At 38.8% G+C, this 21,247-nt stretch overlaps 1 long non-coding RNA gene across 2 annotated transcripts; it reads right to left on the bottom strand.

The window, feature by feature from the left end:
- Positions 1–210: 210 nt before the first annotated feature.
- On the bottom strand, positions 211–20,087 carry LOC148117632 (uncharacterized). 2 transcript variants are annotated; one of them, XR_015736796.1, is made up of 3 exons: positions 19,970–20,087; positions 7,189–7,276; positions 211–4,001 (listed from the first exon to the last, which is right to left on the bottom strand). It is a non-coding gene; the product is annotated as an uncharacterized LOC148117632 (long non-coding RNA). The 2 variants fall into 2 exon arrangements; XR_015736795.1 differs by having other exon boundaries at positions 19,998–20,084.
- Between the last annotated feature and the right edge of the window lie 1,160 nt (positions 20,088–21,247).

The following is a 21,247-nucleotide window of genomic DNA, read 5'->3' as shown; positions in this document are numbered from 1 at the left end:
GCTAATAAAAAGGAAACAACAGGTGTGGGTAGACATTAGATAATAAAAAAGCCCTGCTAAATTAAACCAATCTGTATGCTTTAAAGATATATTGCGTTCAGAATAAAAACCAAGATATATATTAAATTGGGGAATAAAGTTATAGAGACCACGTAAATCCTTAAAGATTAGTTTCAAACAAAAAGTTCTCTTGAGTAAAAGAGACAATAGTTCATCAGAGAGCATTATCATTTAATATTAACTAATTCGTATGACTAACAGATGTTTTACTTTTGATTAAATATAATTTCTAAAAATGAAACTCCATAAAGTTAGGGCTAAGACAGAGTTTTGTTTTGTCTTTACAAAAGTATGAAAACATCAAACTAAGAAATCAAAAAACCACTAGACAACTGAGATATCTAAAAAACAATACATCATCCAAATAAAATATCCCTGTCCAAAAGAATAAATTGGCCTAATAGTCACTTATTTTGATCATGCTTATAATCATGTTAAGTGTGTTTTCAAGATGAAACAAAATGACATTTTCTTTCCTTTTTATTAAGACAGATTCCTCTGTGTTCCTTTGGCTTTCCTGGAACTCACTATGTAGAACAGGCTGGCCTCTAACTCAATGAGATATATCTGCCTCTGCTATGAAAGTGCTGGGATTAATGGCATGCACCACTACAGCCTGGCAAAAATTTATTTTAAATAGACAGGTGGTGTTGTTTCTTCATTATAAATGTTGTTTGCTTTATACTTCTTGTTACTCAGGTAATATTATATCCTTCTGGGTTTACTGATGGAGCTACAGACTCGATAATTATAATTATGCATGTTAAATTGAAAAAAATGACATAAAGTTGTATAAAGTATATAAGGCTAAGAGACATGGAAAGATTATTTATGGTTGGTAAGATTAGGATAAGAAGTAATTTATGTACAACACCTAGGGTTTACTAAGATAGGATAGATGATCAAACATTTTCTCTAAATTTACCAAATGGAAATCGATTGGACATTGTTAATATAATTCTTCAATGTATATATTATATATAGTTATTGTATTTAGTGTATATAGATTTACTGTGTTAGTTGAAACCTTCACTTTTTAATTAGACAAATAGGGAAATGTGTGATTTGTTGAATATATTCTGATTACCAAGCTTGTTTAGAGTCACGGCAGAGTTAATCACTACCTGACCAAATATTACCATAGAGGTTTGGAGGACTCTGGACCGATAGGAGTCAGGATTCCTAAGGCAGGCCTAAGAGAATATTAGCACTTTACTAACATGGAGAAACTGAAGAGGTGGTAGTCACTATTTGCTGGTCAACTGCTTCTCTGATCTTTCAGTTTCGTACCCTGCTGTCTGACTCCTGATTTCTCATTTTTAATGTCAATTTTATTAATGCTTCAGCATGAATAGAACTTTCTAAGCCCTTTGAAGATAAAGCCCATTTACCTGAGATAGAGCCACAGGATTTGTCATTTGCCCTGCTGAATTTTCATCTTTTCTTGATCCAGTCTTCCTGCAGTTTTCCTCATTCCTCTCTTTCATTTATCTTTTATTTATTCTTCTTTCATCTTGACTATAGTGTTTCCTCCCAACATTGCTCTCTGTTCCAACCTTCCCCCAAATCTCTCTTCTTTGTTTAATTTTAGAGAAAAGCAGGTCTGTCATACATATCAACCAAACTTGGTGTCTTAATTAGGGTTTCTTTTGTTGTGATGAAATACGATGGTCAATAGGCAAGATTGGGAGAAAAGGGTTCTCCCAATATGTCTTATACTGCCACCTTGTTGTTCACTATTAAAGGATGTCAGGGAAGGAACTTAAAGAGGGCAGGATCCTTAATAGATTTTTGTATGTTGATCCATCCTTGCATCTCTGAGATGAAGCTGACTTCATCATGGTAGATAATTTTTTTACGTGGTCTTGGATTTGATTTGCTAGTATTTTATTGAGTATTTTTTCATCTATGTTCATCAGTGAGATGGGTCTGGAATTCTCCTTCTTGGTTGAATCTTTGTGTGGTTTGGTATAAGGGTAACTATAGTTTCATAAAAGATGTTTGGCAATCTTACTTCTGTTTCCATTATGTAGAACACTTTGAGGAGTATAGTTATTGGTTCTTAGTTCTGACAGAATTCTGAACTGAAACTGTTTTGCCATAGGCTTTTTTAGTTGGAAGGCTTTTGATGACTTCTTCTCTTTCCTTGCTGGTTATAAGCTGATTTGAATTCTTCATCTGGTCTTGATTTAATTTCGGTATTTTATTGACTTTAGTCCTTAATTTGATTTTTTTCTTATCCTCTACTCCTCCTGGGTGAGTTTGCTTCTTTTTTTGTCTAGAGCTCTCAATTGTGCTGTTAAATCACTGGTGTGAGTTTTCTCCACTTTCTTTATGTAGGCACTTAGTGCTATGAACTTTCATCTTAGCACTGCTTTCATAGTGTCCCAAAGATTTGGGTATTCTGTGCCATCATTTTTGTTGAATTCTATAAAGTCTTTAATTTCTTTCCTTATTTCTTCCATTACCTAGGAGTGGTTTAATAGAGCACTGTTCAATTTCCATGAGTTTTTAGGCTTTCTGTGATTAGTGCTGTTAAATCCTCACTTTAAAACATGGCGACCTGATAAGACAAAGGGGGTTGTTCCATTTTTGTGTGTGTGTGTCAAGGTTTGCTTTGTTACCATGTGTGTGGTTCATTTTAGAGAAGGTTCCATGAGGTGCTGAGAAGAAGGTATATTCTTCTGTGTTTGGGTGGAATGTTCTGTAGCTGTCTTTTGAGTCCGTTTAAATCAAGACATCTGTTAGTTATCTCATTTCTCTGTTAAGTTTCTGTCTGGATGGCCTGTCCACTGGAGAGAGTGGGGCGTTGAAGTCTCCTACTATTCTTGTATGAAATTTGATGTGCAATTTAAGCTTTAGTAATGTTTCTTTTACATGTGTGGGTGTTCTTATATTTGGAGCATAGATATTCAGGATTGAGACTTCATCTTGATGTATTGTTTCTGTTATGAGTATGAAGTGTCTTTCTTCATCTATTATGATTGGCTTTACTTTGAAGTCCATTTTGTTAGCTATTAGGATACCTACACTCATGTGTTGCTTAGGTCCATTTGATTTGAAAATCTTTTCTCAACACTTTACTCTTTGGGAATGTTTGTCTTTGAGGTTTAGGTGTGTTTCTTTTATAAAGCAAAAGAATGAATCCTGCTTTTGTATCCATTTTCTTAGCTTGTGCCATTTTATAGGTGAATTGAGACTACTGATATTAAGAGATGTAAACAGCAAGTGATTATTAGTTCCTGTTATTTTTCAGTAGTGGTGTTTGTGTGTTTCCCTTCTTTGGGGTTTGTGAGTGTGGAGATCTCTCTTGCATGTGTTTACAGTTAGCTTTCTTGGGTTGGATTTTTCCCTCTAGTACTTTCTGTATGACTGGATTGTGGATAGGTATTATTTAAATCTGGATTTGACATGGAATATCTTGTTTTCTCCATTGATGGTGGCTGAAAGCTTTGGTGGGTCTTGTGTCTGTGTTCTCTTAGTGTCTTCAGCACATCTGTCCAGGGTCTTTTTGGTTTCATGGTTTCCGTAGAGAATTTGGATGTTATTCTGATAGGTCTACCTTTTTATTGTACTTGACCATTATCCTTTGCAGCTCTCAATATTCTTTCTTCATTCTCTATGTTTTGCATTTTGACCATTATATGTTGGGGGTGCTTTTTCTTGGTCTGGTTTATTTGGTGTTCTCTAAGCTTCTTGTACCTTCATAGATATAGTCTTCTTTGGGTTGGAAAAGGTTGTTTCTATGTTTTTTGTTGTTGTTGAGTATAATTTCTGTGCCTTTGAGTTGGTGTTGTTCTCTTTCTTCTATCCCTATTATTCTTAGGTTTTATTTTTTTTCATGGTGTTCCAGATTTTCAGGATGTTTTGTTTAAGGAATTTGTTGGATTTATTGTTGTCTTTGACCAATAATTTGATTTCCTCTATAGTATCTTCAGCACCTGAAACAGAAACCTCTGTTATCAAATATTGTCAACATGGATAACTAAATCCAGTTTAAACCCAAGAGAGCTTGGAAATTAATTCAAGACACAAAAGAACAGAGTTAAGCATGGTTTCATGGTATCAGCATTTTCTTAGCTGGGCTCTGATAGAGGCAAGTGTTGCTCATTTAAGAGAAGCTTCCTGAGTCAGTTTTAGCTATAAAAACCTTGCAGCCCTTTTAAGAAGCAGCACACCAAACACTTAAATGGTGTTTATGGTATCATGCTTCTTGGTGGTGTTAAACCACCAAGCACTTAAATGGTGTTATGGTATCATGCTTCTTGGTGGTGTTAAGGACCTTAAAACTCCATAGAATTGTGGCAATAAACATGGCTCCTGCCAGTACCTCAACCATGAGGCTAGACTCTCAGAAAGCTAAGGAATCAGGTGGATCCAGCTGTGAAAGCCAAGTCTTTATCCATAGCCATATTGCTTAGCATATTATAAGGGTAAAGAGAAGATTAAATAATCTACACTTTTATTCTATCATTTCATTGGGTGCCTTTTGTAGGTTGATCTTTCTGCCCCACCAAAAACTCTCAAATGCACAGCAGCCACCTCATAAACAATTGACACAGAAGCTTAATACAATTTATGAATGCTTGCGCCATGGCTTAGGCTTATTACTAATTTAATCTTAGACTGAATATTGACATTCATCAAAGCAATCATTCTACCCTTTCTAGCTTATTTTATTCTTTTTTTACTCTCATTCAATGATATGTTTTTTAAAATACATATTTCAGCTGGAATTAAAAGTTTATGGCTTTTAATCTGAGGTTAACTGAGTTAACCTTTAGGAGACAGAGATATGTGACCTCTGGGGTAGACATTGTCTCTGTTATGGGAAACTGGCGACACCAGAGGAGAGGCATAAGACTTCAGTTTACACCTGGAGGTACCAGGAGACAGTGGATAAATACAAAGGTTTAATTAATGAGCTCTGATAATGAAGGTTGTAAAGTATGGCAGTCAGTATCTGAAGATTTACCTGGAAACAGTGTGAAAGGCTTTTCTTCTAAGTTCTCTGCCCAAGAACCAGTTAATCCTAATTTATTAACCTTCTAGTATTACAAGCAGCCCCTTTTCTGACTAATTGCTAAAGATATCTGTTTTCTCGCAATTAGTGACTTTCATTGTAATCTCCCCTGAAACATATTTCATGCTGGCTGCCTAATTACTCATTGACATTAGCACTCACTCCCCTCTTTAGGGTCTCCACTGACCAAACGAAGGGTCAGGGCAAGGTTGTAAAACTTCTCTTGTTTAGAGATAATGCCTGGTGCCCCTACTGTAAAAAGTGGGTTCAGAAACCAGCCTTTTGCCACAGCCTAACAAACACCATCTCTGGCTGTGGTCTCAGCTAGCTGATAAGCTTCTGTGCCCCGCGGTGTTTTATTTTTATTTTTTATTTTTAAGTTTGCTACTGGTTTTCCTAGGATCTTGTTTCTGGAATAAGTTTGCTTCTGGTTTATTAGACTTGGTGGTGTTCTCATCTTTGCGCAAACCCCCTGGACCCAACGTCCCCTTTTCCTCCTAGACGCAAAGTAGCTAGCTAGTTTGTACAGTTTACCAAGCTAGCTGGATAGAGTAACTTCCTGTCCCATAGGGGAAAGGATGCCCAGAATATTAACAACTAGAGAGAGTTTTAAAGTTACAAAAGGAGATGCTTGTTCTGTGGATTCATGCTGAGGTCAGATGAAGTGAACATACTTTTAACATGGCTTTCACAGGGATTTCCAACAGAAAAAAGAAAAGCAGGAACCAGATCCCAAAGAAGATGATAGGTCTTGCCAGGTAGTGGTGGTGCATGCCTTTAATCCCATTTCTCAGCGGGGAGGTGGGAAGGAGGTAGATGCAGGCAGATCTCTGTGAGTGGGAGGCCAGTCTGTTCTACAAGAGCTAGTTCCAGGGCAGGTTTCAAAGCTATAGAGAAACCCTGTCTCAAAAAAAAGATAGGTCTTTCACACATTGAAAAGCTGGATGATAGCTTCATTGCTTTATGGTTTTTTTCCCTAAAATTCAAAGCAACCTCCAGGCAAATAAACAATAATAAAGAGGGTAGTATTCATGAAAATCTGAAAACATAGAGAATAATGGAGCTAGGAAAGATGTCTTCATGGGCACTATTGTTAGCTAGCATGTCTCCCTCCAAGGTCAGGTGAATAAAATATACAACTGCAGTTTTCAAGATTCTCTACATGAACAGGATTGGTAGAATGAATCTCACCATTTAAGTAGGAAGTGGGCTTATTAGAATGTCTCACAAGCTATTGTCCTGGTCACCTAAAAATAGCTACCTACCAATGGCAATTGAAAAATCCAATAGATTACTACTCAGTCTCTTGTCAAAGATCAAGTGAAGAATTCAGTTGTTTTTCTGTTCATGAGGCTCAATGTCTAAATTGGTTTTCAGTATACACCAAAATTCCAAAGAAGTGGACTCTAATGCTAGCAAAGGAATGAGCTTGGTAGGCAGAGGTAGAGCAAGAAGCCAAAATAAGAGAATTTTCTTCTTCAGTATACTTTATATGTGTCTGCTGATACCAGATTGTGAGAGCCTCATTAAATTTAGATCATAGTCTTTGTATTATTTGGGTTTATTTTTATTTATTTATTTATTTGGTGATTTTATGGCAGGATTTATCTGTGTAGTTCTGAAACTCATTCTGTAGGCCAGACTGGTCTCAAACTCAGAAAATCCCACTGCCCCTGCCTCTTGAGTGATGGTGTGTAAGTGGGCACTTACAGCAAGCAGCTAAAGGTCGGTCCTATCATCTAAAGTTTTCCAGATTAATGGAGGGTTTTCTGATTTCATCACCTTAAAGTAAAATCTCTCAGGTATAATCAGTTCTATGTGTATTAGTTAATCCCAGATATCATCACTTTGACTACCAATAATAGACATCTCAAAAGCCAAGACAGAGGAAATGAGAAAAAATCTAGCCTGCATGAGGCAGGAAGAGCAAGGGAGTAAATTTCAAAACAGTGTTTTTCCTCAACAAAGGAAGCATGGGGATTTTATTTAGTGAGTATGAACATGCTCATGCAATTTTCTTCCTATTTTTAAGCATGCTAAGTTAACAAATCCACTTATAAAAATGATCACAGCAAAAAAGCAGAGACATTTAGGGACATTCTTACCTCAAAGTCATATAAGAACATCTGAAAATTAGACAAATGATGGAAAGAACTGCTTCTGGCATGTTCATATTGGAGCATAAGTTCTTAGCTGAAAATCAAGAAAATGACACTTTGAGAAGTCAATTATCAATCTTGATGTTTCATCTAAAAGATAGGTGTACCAACACCATAATTCTCACAAACACAAAAGATAGAGACCACAAAAGAGGAAAACTTTAAGGAAGAGTCACCTAAAAGTCCTCCATACAGCACTCCTGGAAGAACAGTTATGATGATCTTTATTAATATCAGAGCAAAGCTGCTTTTGCTCTGAGCAGGCTGACTAGGCAATAGGCCACAACTGCTCTCATGCAGATAAACAAGAGTCCATTTTAACTAGCCCTGGTTTGCTTCCTTAGGGTTTGACAACACAGTAGGAAATTTCATTCTTTCTTCTATCTTTACAACATTGTTAGCTATATGGTGTTTTGCCTGCATGTGCCCATGCACAATATTTGCAGAGTGCAGAAGAGAGGCGATAGCTAGGACTAAAATTAGAGCAAATGGTTAGCTAGCTTGCAGGGTCCTGGAATGGAATCAAGGTCCTCTGTAAAAGCAGCCAACACTCTTAATGTTGAGTCATCTATCTAGCTCCTCTTTTTAATTTAAAATTAATCTTCAAAAATTATTAATAAAAAGACATTACATAGCTTTTTCTTTTTATCTGTTCATTCCTTCCATGCCACAAACCCCTTCTAACTTTTTCCTTGTTAAAAGTGGGTGAATAAATACTAAGCCTATAGTTGATGATCCTAGAGAGGCTGGCCTCTAAGTCACAGAGATCCTCCTGCCTCTGTCTCTCGAGTGCTGGGAATAAAGGCATGTGCCACAACTGCCTGTTTATTTTCAGGGGTTTTTCACACAGAGTTTTTCTGTGTTACACTCCTAGCTATCCTGGAACTTGCTTTATTGGCCAGGCTGATTTTAAACTCACAGATATCTGCCAGTACAAATGAAGAGGAACAGTTCAAAGCAGAGGAAAAGCAGCTGGAACATGCTAATTTAGATCAATTGAGAAATGTTTCAAGTAACCAGAATTCCACAACAGAATCCTGCAAAGTTTGGGGTTATTTATAAATTTTTCTACTTTTTAGAAGTTTACGTCATAAAACTTCTATGGATTCCTGCTTAAAATACAATGCCTATTTATAATTGGGAAAACAAAAGAAAAGAAAAAGAGGCTTGCAACATAAAATTTATTTTACAAGCTGTATCTGATAGTACATTCTTTTAGTACCAGTAATCTGGACACAGAGGCCGGAAAATCACTGTGCATTTTGTAGCTGTGCTAAATAGTCTGCACACAAACACACATACACTCAGAGGGAGAGAGAATGAGACAGAGAGGAGAGAGAGAGAGAGAGAGAGAGAGAGAGAGAGAGAGAGAAGAGAATAACATACAAGAAAAGAAGCAATGGAGAGTTGTAATAATATGCATTACTTAATTTAATAATGTATATTATTTAAATATTAATTTAAATATCAACTCAAATATTAATTTAAATATCAATTATTCAAATTAACATACATCAATTCATTTAAAATATGTGCCACTTTTACCCATATAATCAATTTCAAACATAAATATAGTGAAACGTGAGCATATGCCATTAATTCCAGTCACTGGGAGAAACTGAATATTTGACAGAGAGTCACTAGCTTACCATGTGTCCTGAAATGCCCATCATGAGCTGGGTATTATTGGCTCCATCAAGTTATAAAGTAGAATATGTGCAGCTGCAATCTGATATCAAATCGAAGTGGTATATAAGAATTCAGGACCAAGCAAGTCTTGAAGGCACAAAGGAGCTATATGAAAACGTGGTCAAATGCCAATGGTTTCTGCTCTTGTTAAAATGCCTTCTGATGCCAAGCATACCCCTATAGTCTCATGAGGTATTTACTCCCTAAGATTGGTTGAATGAAGAAGAGAAGACTAAGGCTGGACTGATGGTTCTATCCATCATGCTGGAACCATGCAGAATTGAACAGCTGCAGGATTACATCCCCTTTCTGGGACAACCATGAAGGACACTTGTGAAGGTCAATCTTCAAAGTGGGCTAAAATCCAAACAGTACACACTTCCATGTGATTTATTTGCTAGGAGAAATGGCCTTATGTGTGACTAACAATTCACTGATTGATGGACTCTGTCCAGTGGCTTAGCTAGATGGTCAGAGATTAGTAAAGAGTTTGAGTAGAAAATTGGTGAGAGAAGACATCTGAGGAAGAAGAATGTGAATAATCTCTGCAAATGGGAGAAGGGTAAAAAGAGACTTATATTCCATGTAAATGCTGATCAAAAGGTGAATTCAGAGAAGTAGGCAGAATGACTCTGCTGTCAGCCTCTTTTACCAACTCTTCATGTCCATGTCCAATGGGCCCATGAGGAATAGGGCCATAATGCCATAGATGAGATATTGGTATGGGTTCAACAACATAGACTTGCACTCATCATGGCTGACATGGCTACAGCTGGTGCTGAGTTGAGATGTCGCACATCAGTAGAGACCAAAACTGAGCCCCAGATATGACACCATTCTGGAGTGACCAGCCATCAATCTACAAGCAGGTTGACTACATGGGACAACAGCATCCATGGAAAGGACAAGTCTTTGTCCTTATCAGATTATAGGCTTATTCTGGTTATGGATTTATCTTTCCTACATGCAATGCTTCGATCCATTTGCAGAATTTATTGTTCACTTGCATTATATTTTACACAGTATAACTTCTGACCAGGGAATACTCATCACAGCCAGAGAAACATGAGAAAGGGCCCATAGTCACAAAATCCACTAGTACTAACATGTTCTGCAGCATCCCTAAGAAGCTGCCCTGATTATAAGATTGAATGTACTTTGTTCTTTTGAAGATAAAGTTACAAAACCAATTAGGTTTCAGCATCTTGCAAGGTTCTCCAGAAAGCCCTATATGCTCTGAATCAGCAGGCAATGTATGATATGGTTTCTCCTATTGCCAGCATCAATGGGTCCAGGAATCAAGGGCTGAAAAGGGGAGTAATTCCACTCACTATAACTACTACTGACCCTCTAAGAAATCTTTGTGTCCTATTTCTGCCACCCTAAGTTCTGTTAACCTAGAAGTTTTGGTACCAAAGAGGAAGGCTTCCTGTCAGGAAACAGCAAATATTCTATTGAACATTAAATGCAGAGTTTCCCCTGGCCATTTGGGCTTCAAAGACTCTTAAAAAGAAAGATTAAGAAAGAAATAACAACCTTATCCAGGGTGGTACATCCAGATTAGCATGGAGAAATTTGATTGTCTCCACACAATAGAGATAAGAAGGATTAGGTCTGAACTGCAAGAGAGCATTTAGGACATCTCTTTGTGATATTATGCCTTGTGACTAAAACTAATCAGAAACAAGAACACTATAATCCAATAAGTATGACAACGTTCACATATCTCTCAGGAATGACTGTATGGGCCACTTCTCTAGGAAAAGATGCAAAACCTTTGTAAAGTGTTTGCAGATGTTGGAAGAAATACAGAATGTGTAGCAGAGGATGGCAGGTCTAAATACCATCTAAGGTCACGTGACCATTGTGGAAATGAGAGTTTTGACTGATATGAATGCTTGTATTGTATTTTGGATAATGCATGTGTATTGTTATTTGTATAATTTTTGAATTTCCTTATTATATGTTGCAACATCATTAAGAGAATATCTGTGGTTATCAGAAGTAAGATTGAGATACTAAAAAGATGTCCTCCAAGGAACATTACTGTAGGTACCAAGGTCTTTTTCCCTTCTTCCTGGCTATTCACAGGGCCATGTGATTTCCGGCTCCCTGGAGATTCTGCACTAGCACTGGCTTGAGGGGATAGCTTAGGAAGAACCTGGCTCTCTTTGTTATGGTGATTCCACCTGTAATCAAGGTTCTAGCAGTGGGCTCCACACACCTGGCCCCTCTCAGCTGATTCTGCCTGAGGCGCCGGGGCCTGTAATCTCCTTCTCCTGCTCCTGATGGTAGGAGGCCTTGCCCTTTAGATCCCCCTTGCCCACTGGTATAAATACCCAACTTGATTTTAATAAAGTTGCCATTTACTCTTGGTAAGTGAGCAGGTCTCTTTTGTGTGTGTCTGTTTTAAACCCTCAGGACAGTCGTCCATTCTCGTGGGCCCGAGTTCGGGGAAAGCACACGCCTGGATCAGGTGTGGGTATCCACAGGAATGCGGGGTCCTACAGATGGCGTCCCTCGGTCGGGCTTGAAGAAGAACTGAAGAACCGTGTCCTGCTGTCTGTGAATCCACCACGAGAAACCCAAAAGAGGTGAGGGTTCCCCCATGATCCGGAATCTGGCCAGTTTTGTAGTGTGCAATTGTGCACATGTGATAAGGGGGTGAATAGCTTGATGTGTGAAGTATGGGTGCCGAAAGGTCTGATCCGGAGCTGAAGGCAAGTGGGCAAATCAGCTGCTAAATTTCATAAAGAGACTAGGCACCAGGATTAAGATGACACTGCACTAGAGACCACTTAGATGATCTTAAAACTCAGTCCCTGGCTCTCATATGCAGGGAACTTTAATTTTTGCCTAAGAGCACAGACTGGGCGCAGTTAGCTCCCAGAGGGAATCCGTTCCCAAGGCTACAGGGCCAATGTAACTGATGACTAGCAAAGTAAATAGCCGAGGGCCCATATAGGTGCGGGCCTCGGGCTGAGAGAGGATTAAAGATATATTTGTAAGTTCTATTAAGAGTTTTTGAGTAACAAAAGAACAGCTTCACAGAGCTTGTCTTTCAGGGAGACTAGAAAGCTCCCATGCATGTTTGAATGCAGGTCACAGGACCATACTCGGCCATTCACCGTGGCTGAGGTTCTGCAAGGTGCACTTAGGAACAGAAAAACAGGCTGCTGGATGGTACAGAGAGGAGTGCAGGCGGCCGCCAGGCCCTGTCCATGGGCGGTGGGGCCATTTCAGGCAGGCCAGGGAGGGTAAAAATGCAGCAGTGTGCCAGTACACTCAGCCGCGGATGCAGACTCATCTGGGAGGCTGACCAGACGCAGAAAGGCAGTCGCAAAATCGATGCATAAGGCAGTCCTGCATATGCTGGCTCCCTAGCCCAAGGCGGCGAATGAGCAGCTGGCCGCATTAACCTGGGGCAGGGCACAATGCCGGTTATGGCGGCGCCTGAGCAGACAGATAAAAAAAGAGAGTGCTAGGCGGCCGAAAAAAAGCGGTGATGCCTGACTGAGGGTGACCATGGCAGCGACTGACTGCAACAAGGATGTGGCGGGCGCACTAGGCTCCTGGTGGACTCCAGCGCCTCCCAGGCGGGGGCTAAGGGAGGAAGGCGCAGGGCAACACAGGCGGCGCCCGGCCTTTCTGCGGGGCCTGCAGCTTGTTGGCGGGCTGTTCTGGCACCTGAGCTGGCTTGGAGGGCTTGCCTGGACAACAGAGGCAGCCCACAAAAGGCAGTAATAGCCAGGCCTTGATGGTACAAAGGATAGTTAATATCCACCCGCCAAAACTCGGGTGACAGTTTGCAGATGGAGCGGAGTGGGTCTGTGTCCCGCCCCCCCCCCCCCGCTGTGCAGCACAGCTTCAGCAGTTTTAAGTTAGAAACTGTAATAGATTCAAAGGTTTTACAGACCCAAAAGAGGTTAGCTAAATCTTGAGATGGTTTGTTGCCTAATTTTCTAAAAACATAGTAGAGATTGTGTGCTGAAGATGTCTAATTATTTTACATTTCCTAAGTAAAATAACACAAAATTATATTTTCTTCATGATCTATGAAACAAAACTTGCCTGAAGATCAGCGTGTGAACAAATGTCCAATAGACACAGAGGTGAGGCTTGGGATAGAAGAAAATAAAAATTTTATGTACTATCTTATTGCCACTAATTTTATGATTCTGATTTTATTTTAACTAGTTAAAGCAGTTCTTAAGGGAGAAATATCTCAAAATTGATGAGACTAATGTACACACACACATATACATGTTTTAAACTTTTTGTCATGATATTAATGGTCATATTGAAGGCTAACTTATTCTAGGAAAACACTTCATCTACCTTCCTGCTCATGATATCAAGTTTTCTGCAGTGAATCATGTCCACGCCTAACAGTAAACTTAAAGTCTCCAAAAAGAAGGTGGGTCTCCACAATGATGATACCATCAGGATTATGTATGATAATACCACTAACCTGAAAAAACACTACCTTAAGATTGGATTTGAAATGTAAATTGATCCGGAGGATTTCGAGGTGGCTAGCTGATAGGACCCAGTCTCACAGATAGAACATAAGATAAGCCCTGCACTTTCCCATTACACAGAAAGTGAACAACAAACAAAATATCTCCCTCTTCAGGATTTGACAGTTTACCACAACTTTTTTGTTCAGGATTCTGTAAAGATGTTGTCACCCAAAGATATCAGACAGTAAATTTAAAAACAAAAAATTCACATTCCCAATTGGTGAGGAAACATGGGATGTCCTTCTGTATGTGTTACTTTTATTGGTTGATGAATAAAGCTGTTTTGACCAAAGGTTTAGCAGAGCAATTTCAAGCAGGAAAACTGAACAGAGATAGAGAGTGTAGGGAGAGTTAAGCAGACACCAGCCAGGAGCCAAGGAAACAAGACGTGTAGAAAATGAAGTGACCCCGTGGCCATGTGTCAAAACATAGACTAATAAAGATGGGTTATTTAAGATGTAAGAGCTATCCAAAAATATGCCTCACACATTGGGCAAACAGTGTTATATTTAGTATACTTTCTGTGTGAATATTTAGTTTTTGGTAGTTAGTAAGATCTCTCTGTCTGCTTCCCTATCTTTTCTGTATAGGAAGTCTACTGATTTTTTTGAGTTGATCTTGTATCCTGCTACATCACTGAAGGTATTTATCAGTTGTACGAGTTCTTTGGTAGAGTTTTGGGCATCACTGATGTACACTATTATATCATCTGCAAATAACAAAAGTTTGACTTCTTCCTTTCCAACTTGAATTCACTTAATCTCCTTATGTTTTCTTACTGCTATTGTGAGAACTTCAAGCACAATGTTGAAGAGATATGGTGAGAGTGGACAGTCTTGTCTTATTCCTGATTTTAGTGGAAGGGCTTTGAGTTTCTCTCCATTTAATTTGATATTTGCTGTTGGCTTGCTGTATATTGCTTTTATTATATTTAGATATGATCCTTTTATCTCTAACCTCTCCAAGACCTTTATCATAAAGGGGTGTTGAATTTTGTCAAATGCTTTTTCAGCATCTAATGAAATGATCATGTTTTTTTCTTTCAGCTTATTTATATGATGGGTTACATTGATAGATTTTCATATGTTGAACCAGCCCTGCATCTCTGGGATGAAGCCTATTTAATCATAATGCATAATTTTTTGATGGGTTCTTGAATTTGGCTTGCAAGTATTTTATTAAGGGTTTTTGCATCAATGTTCATGAGCAAGATTGGTCTGTAATTCTCTTTCTTGCTTGAGTCTTTGTTTGGCTTTGGTATCAGGGTAACTGTAGCTTCATAAAAAGGAGTTTGGCAATGACTCTTCTGTTTCTATTATGTGAAACACATTAAGGAGTATAGGTATCATCTCTTTGTGGAAGTTCTGGTAGAATTAAAACAAGCCATCTGGTCCTTGGCTTGTTTTGGTTGGGAGGTTCTTTTTTATGACAACTGTTATTTCCTAATGACTTATAGGTCTATTTAGATTGTTCACCTGGTCTTGATTCAATTTTGATATATGGCATTTATGTAAAAACTAGTCCATTTCTTTTACATTTTCCAACTTTTTGGCATATAGCCTTTTGTAGTAAGACCTAATGATTCTCTGAATTTCCTCAGTGATGTTCTTTTCTGCCTGAAAGAAAGAAAACCACGAGGTACAAACGAACCCACTTATAACTTTATTAAAGGGAAGGGCATCCGGGACCGTGACAGCACCATGACTTAGCTTTTTAAAGGCCATCCCAGCTTATGCACATCAGAATCTGTGTTTTGGGTCCCTGCACGGCATGGGGGAGGGGGTTGCGTTGGATTGTGGGTGCATGTGTTTCTGGGAAATGAAGTCTTCCCAGTCTACTGGACTATGCTTTACTCTGTGCCTGCACACAGGGGCCTCCTGGGAAATGTAGTTCCCCAGAAGAATAACCTTCCACGATTTTTGATTTGTTAAAAATTTGGGGGGTTGAGGGTCTTAGTGGGTAGGGTTTGGTGTTGGCCTTCAGTCCACCCAGTCTATCCTATGTTTCTGTCTTCATTTCACTTAATCTAACTTTTTCTATGTTTCAGTATCCACTCACAGGAAACCGCCAGGAAAATTCCAATAAGTGGGCTTCAAGAGATTGGCACCAAATGCTGGGATGTGCAAGGGGGTGGGGTAGGAGGAACAACACAAAGACACCTCAGGATGAAAGAGTGTACTCAGTACTCAGTTAAAGGGAGATCTGCAGTGAGCTTTCTCAGGGAGCCATTGCTGTAAATACAAAGGAAAGTAAACACAGGAGTGTATGTATGAGATGAAAGAGGTTAGCTATGCAGCATGAAAAATAATTAAGAAGTAACTGCTGTGTAAGTGTAAACTAAGGAAAGGAGTAACTTGAATGAGAAGTAACTTTTATATGAATGTAAAAAGTAATTATGGGACAAAAAACAGCAAACAGCTGTTTGTACATTTTTTAGGTATATTTTAAAACCCCATAGGTGCTAAGGTTGGGTGTCAGAAACTGTATAAATTTGGGAATTTATTGAAAGAATTTGTCCTTGGTTTCTTGAACACAAAACCTTGAATGCAGATATGAGGGGGTGTGTTGGAGTTAAAATACAGCAATATTTAGTACATGGTCCAGAGAACATTTCAGTAGATATTTTCACCTCTCAATACTTAGTCATGACATCTTAGATCTTTGTCCTGAAAGACAGAAATTGCACTTAAACTGAAGTAAAAGTAAAACTAAGTTTCACTTTCAGTGAAGGAACTGTTTAATGCAAATGCTTCTGAAAAGTCATCTGATGATGTCACATCAGACACTGATGAGGAGGTAACATTTAAAAGAGAGGTTCCTGATAAAGAGGTGAAATCAAAAAAAGGGACTTCTAAGTGTCCTGATTCAGATTTCCCACAGTATTTATGAATCTTTTTTTTTAAAATATTTTTTATGGTTTATTCAACTTTATTTTATGTGCATTGGTGTGAAGGTAGCAGATCCCCTGAAACTGGATCTTTAGACAGTTGTGAGCTGCCATGTGGGTGCTGGGAATTGAACCTGGGTCCTCTGGAAGAGCAGTCTGTGCTCTTAACCACTGAGCCATCTCTCTAGCCCAGTATTTATGAATCTTGAAGAACAGTCATGTAAATGATCTAAGACAGCTGAAAAACAGTCAGAGACTAAGGGGCTGAGGAATCTCATGGACTCTTTAAATAAAAAACTGGAAGCAGTCCAAGTTTTTTCCTGGCAAAATAAAAACTCATGAAGGATCTCACAAAGGAGTTAATTGAAGAGCTCAAGAAGGGGCACTCCCTTGCCTTCTCCCAGAGAACAAACAGATTTAGATTCTCCTGAGGATTATACTATTAAAGAAAAGAAAATTTTCTGTAATCTCTATGGTCCAGAAGCCTGCAAATTCTAAACACACTTCGACTATTAGCCCACTATACAGAGTATTATTAGAGAAGCCAAGAAAGAAGTCAGTCAAGGATCTAATTTATTTCCAGTTAAAGAACAACAGAGTGCTCAAGGAAATGTTCTGAGAGTTCACATGTCTTTACCTTTTACACAACTTAAAGAATTAAAAGATGCTGGTTCCAAATATGGGCTAAAAACTTCTTTTATTCAAGCAGTTTTGGAGACAATAGCAGTTGAAGTTTTGCCTCCTGTGGATTGGAAAAAATTGGCTAGAGCTTGTTTGTCTAGAGGTGATTATGTATTGGGTAATCATAATTCCATCAGTATGTGTACTTCTAGCTAATATTAACAAAGCTCAAAACATGCCTGTCTGGGGCTGGAGTGGCTCAGTGGTTGGAAGCACTGACTGCTCTTCCAGAGGACCTGGGTTCAATTCCCAGCACCCACATGGCAACTCACAACTATCTGAAGATCCAGTTTCAGGGGTCTGAAACCTTCACACCAATGCACATAAAATAAAGTCAAATAAAGCATAAGAAATATTTTTAATAAAACATGCCTGTTAAGTTTGACATGCTGGCAGGAGAAGGTGATTATAAAGATTTAGATAATCAGTTGAACTTTGATGTGGCAGTATATGCTCAACTTAATATTGCAGCAAAAAAAAGGCCTGGATAAATTACTTTGCACTAGAAAGAAAACAGAAGAATTGTCTAAGATAAGACAGAGACCTGATGAATTGTTTCCAGATTTTGTTTCTCAATTTGATGACAACTGTAGGGAGACATTTAAGAGATTCAGAGATTGAACATTACTTGAAAACAGTATATATGCTGTCTGAGAAATAACTACAGAACTGTTTGGTAGCAGCCTATAGTCTTCCTGGTCTAACCTATGTCTTTGTCTTCATTTCTCTTAATCTAAATTTTGCTCAGTCTAAGTGTCCCTACCCAGGGATCCCAACTGAATTCTACTGGACAGACCATATGGTGTATCCTACCAAGCTCGAACAAAATTGACTAGAGGTTCTGTTTGATGTTGCCCTAAGATAAGGAATTTTGTTGCATATGTGCGCCATAAATTAAGAGAATAGCTGGATTCAGTCTTACACTGTAGGGTACATTGCTTGGCTTTAAATGTAGTGCAAATGTCTTCCGTGTAATGGTGCAAAACCCTTGAAAATCCCTCTTTTCCCCCACTGGACTGCCATCTGAAATTACCTAGAGCTTTTCTTTCTTTTCATTCCTTTCTTTGTGTTTCTTTTTCACTGTAGACCTAAAGGAGTCAGCAGTAATAACTATCCAACATAAACGATATTTTTTCTAAGATATCAGTCTATTACTTTTTAATTCTGCCTTAATAATCTTATTGGCACATGGAAATATTAACAAAGATTTGGGGTAAAAGGATCACAAAAATAATCTTCAGGAACATTTTTATAAATGTAATTAGTACACATTATTCCACTCTCCTAGAGCACATCCTGTTTCTCATCCAAAGCACAGGGTCCTTTGTGTACACATTCCATTAGACACTCACTTCCCAGTGCAGCCATCCCATTGGCTCAGAGATGGGAAATCCTAAATACACAGGTCACATTCATAAAGTAACTACTGTTACAGTGTAACTATGGTTACTTTGTAACTGTTGTTAAAGAAAGACAGAAAAGGAATTATAAAACAATCCAGGCATATTAGGACTTGGAGGAAGCAAGGAGAATGCAAATATGATGTAGTTGTCATCTCTAAAACTATTTTGAAAACTTGAGACAGACTTTTATGGTCATGTACTCCAGAGACTAGGGATTTGTATTCGACCACATTAAAAATTTCTCATGTATTTTCTCGAAAGATCGATGTCTTAATGCAGAAAAGTTCTGTTAAGTAGGGCCACAACATTTTACCCAGATCTTCTATTTTAGATGAACTACAGTAAATATAGCAATTAGGTTTAAAGATAAGGTCAGTCCCTTTCCCAGATTCCTTTTTGCACTGGTCTGTAGACTACAAACAATGGTTAGTAAGGACACTGATAGAGCGTTTACAATTGACTACCTGATTCCACATAGATAATCTCAACTACTTATGAAGGGGGAAAGTTTTCACCCTCAGTCCAGCCTCTCCTTTTATGCACGGTGTCTCCACCAGCTTCAATAAACTCTTCCTCTTATTGTGTTCTGAAGACAGAAGGAATGCTCCATATGCAAATCCTTTCCCTGCAACTGTATTGCATAGTCAACCACATGACTAAAATGCATAACTTTAAAACTGTGAGGTGGTACATTTTTTAAAGGAATTTTGAAAGTCTAATGCATAGACAGCAAGGTCATTGCCCTGGACAGCAGCAGACCAAGGCCACCTGAGTCAACATAAGAGAACTTGTCTAAGAAACAGTTTTTCTAACAGGATGGAAATGCAGTTGTTCTAGAAATAATATGCCTTTCCATTGAGAAATCACTTCACACACGTAGGGTGCCAACCTGTAATGCCTCCTTGAAAGGCTTGATAGAGGCTGTTTTTTAATATGGGGTTGTGCATCGTGTCTGGTTTTAAATAAGTGGTGGCTTCTTCATAATGGTTTGAAGCCAAGTATCTAGAAATTCAGTTGAACAATGTGTACCTTAGCATCCTAATCTCTAACAGCCCTGATTAAAACACATTTATCTTTTGGGTGACTTAGAGGCAGTCCTCCCTCAGCTAAATTCCACTTTGAGAGACTGAACTATTTCCAAGGCATTGGCAAATCCTTCATATCAGCAATTATATTCTTCTACGTTGCAGCTTACAAGTGCAGTGCTATCCAACAGGAGAGATGCTTGATAACATCCGCATAGTTAAATATAAATGGAGATTGTACATAAGGTTAAATGCAAAGTGCTCAATATCAAGAAGATACTGGAGAAACTAGGCTTCTCCGACTTTGGCATACTGAAGTTGACAAGAAAGATGTTTGTACACACAGCACCTTAAGCGGATTAAGCCCAAAGTGCAAAGTTGTTCAAAGTTCTATCCCTAGGTCTAGGAATTCACAGGACCGCATGGGACTTCACAATGCAGCGAATCTGGCAGCAAGTTCCCACACAGATCCCAGAAGGACACAATACTGTCTCCCGCACCTCACCCTCTGCTTCTCACCATCTATAGACAGCATTCCATTGCTCACCATGCTGTCGATTCTCAGCCCGCCAAAGCTGTTCATCATCTCCCATCGGCAGCAACTTCACCTTAACACAGGAAACCACTGGTGCCAGCTCCTTAGCAAAATCAGCAAAATCGAGACAGAATGCGGAAGTCCAGAAGAGCCCTGCATGACTTCTGACTGGCAGGTCACCTGGATGGTCTAATTGGCTAGACAAGAACACCTCCCACAGGGCTGAAGTGAACTTAAAAGAGACATCACAGAGGTTTCTGGTCATTCTATCCACCTGAATCAAAGATCTTTTCTTAACTGGCCGAGATATGCATTTCAATAGCACTTGCCCCTGGCTATAAAAGCAGATGCCATCAAAATCTTGCACTCCATAGGAACTTTCCCTTTTTCCTCCAGGACACAACATGGCTAGCTGGCTTGTACTGTGCACTGTGCTGTGCTAGGTGGGTGCAGGGATTCCCTGTCCCACAGGGGGAAGAATGCCCAGAATATGAACTGCTAAAGAGAATTTTAAGGTCACAAAAGGAGATGATTGTTCATGCTTCTTGCTGAGGTCAGATGAAATGAAGAAACTTTTTACAAGGTTTTCATAGATATTTCACACAACAGAAAAAAGAAAAGCAGGAGGCAGGTCTGAAACATCAAAAGCCTGGATGATGGCTCCTCTGCTTTATGAGTTTTATTACTGAAACTTGAAGCACACTCCAGGAAAATCAATAATAATAAAAAGAGTACTCTTCATGAAAATGTGAATACGTAGAGAATAATGGAGCTGGAAGGAATGTCTTCATGAGCACTGTTGTTAGCCAGCACATCTTCCTCCATGGTCAGGTGAATAAAATATCCAACTGCAGTATTCACATTCTCTACTTGAACAGGACAGGTAGAATGAAGCTCAACTTGTACATAAAAAGTGGGCTTATTAAAATGTCTCACAAGCTGTGTTTCAGGTTGTCTAAAAATAGCGACTTATAAATGACAATTGAAGGATCCAGTAGATTGCTTCTCAGCCTTTTCCCAAAGATCAAGTGAAGAATCCAGTAGTTGTTCAGCCCATGAGGCTTGATGTCTCATCTGGTTTTAAGTATTCACCAAAATTTCAAAGAAGTAGTCTCTAGTACTAGTAAAGAAATGAAGTTGGTAGCCAGAATAACATGACAAAAAAGAGACTTTTCTACTTCAGTATACTCTGTATGTAATTGCTGCTACCAGAAGGTAAGAAAATTAAAGTTAGATCATAGTCTTGTTTGATTCAGATTTTC

The sequence above is a fragment of the Myodes glareolus genome, chromosome 27 (genome assembly GCF_982192425.1).
Source record: "Myodes glareolus chromosome 27, mMyoGla1.1, whole genome shotgun sequence".
Classification (NCBI taxonomy): Eukaryota; Metazoa; Chordata; class Mammalia; order Rodentia; family Cricetidae; genus Myodes; species Myodes glareolus.
Note: the sequence above shows the minus strand (reverse complement) of the source record. Positions and strands in the feature narration are given on the sequence as shown.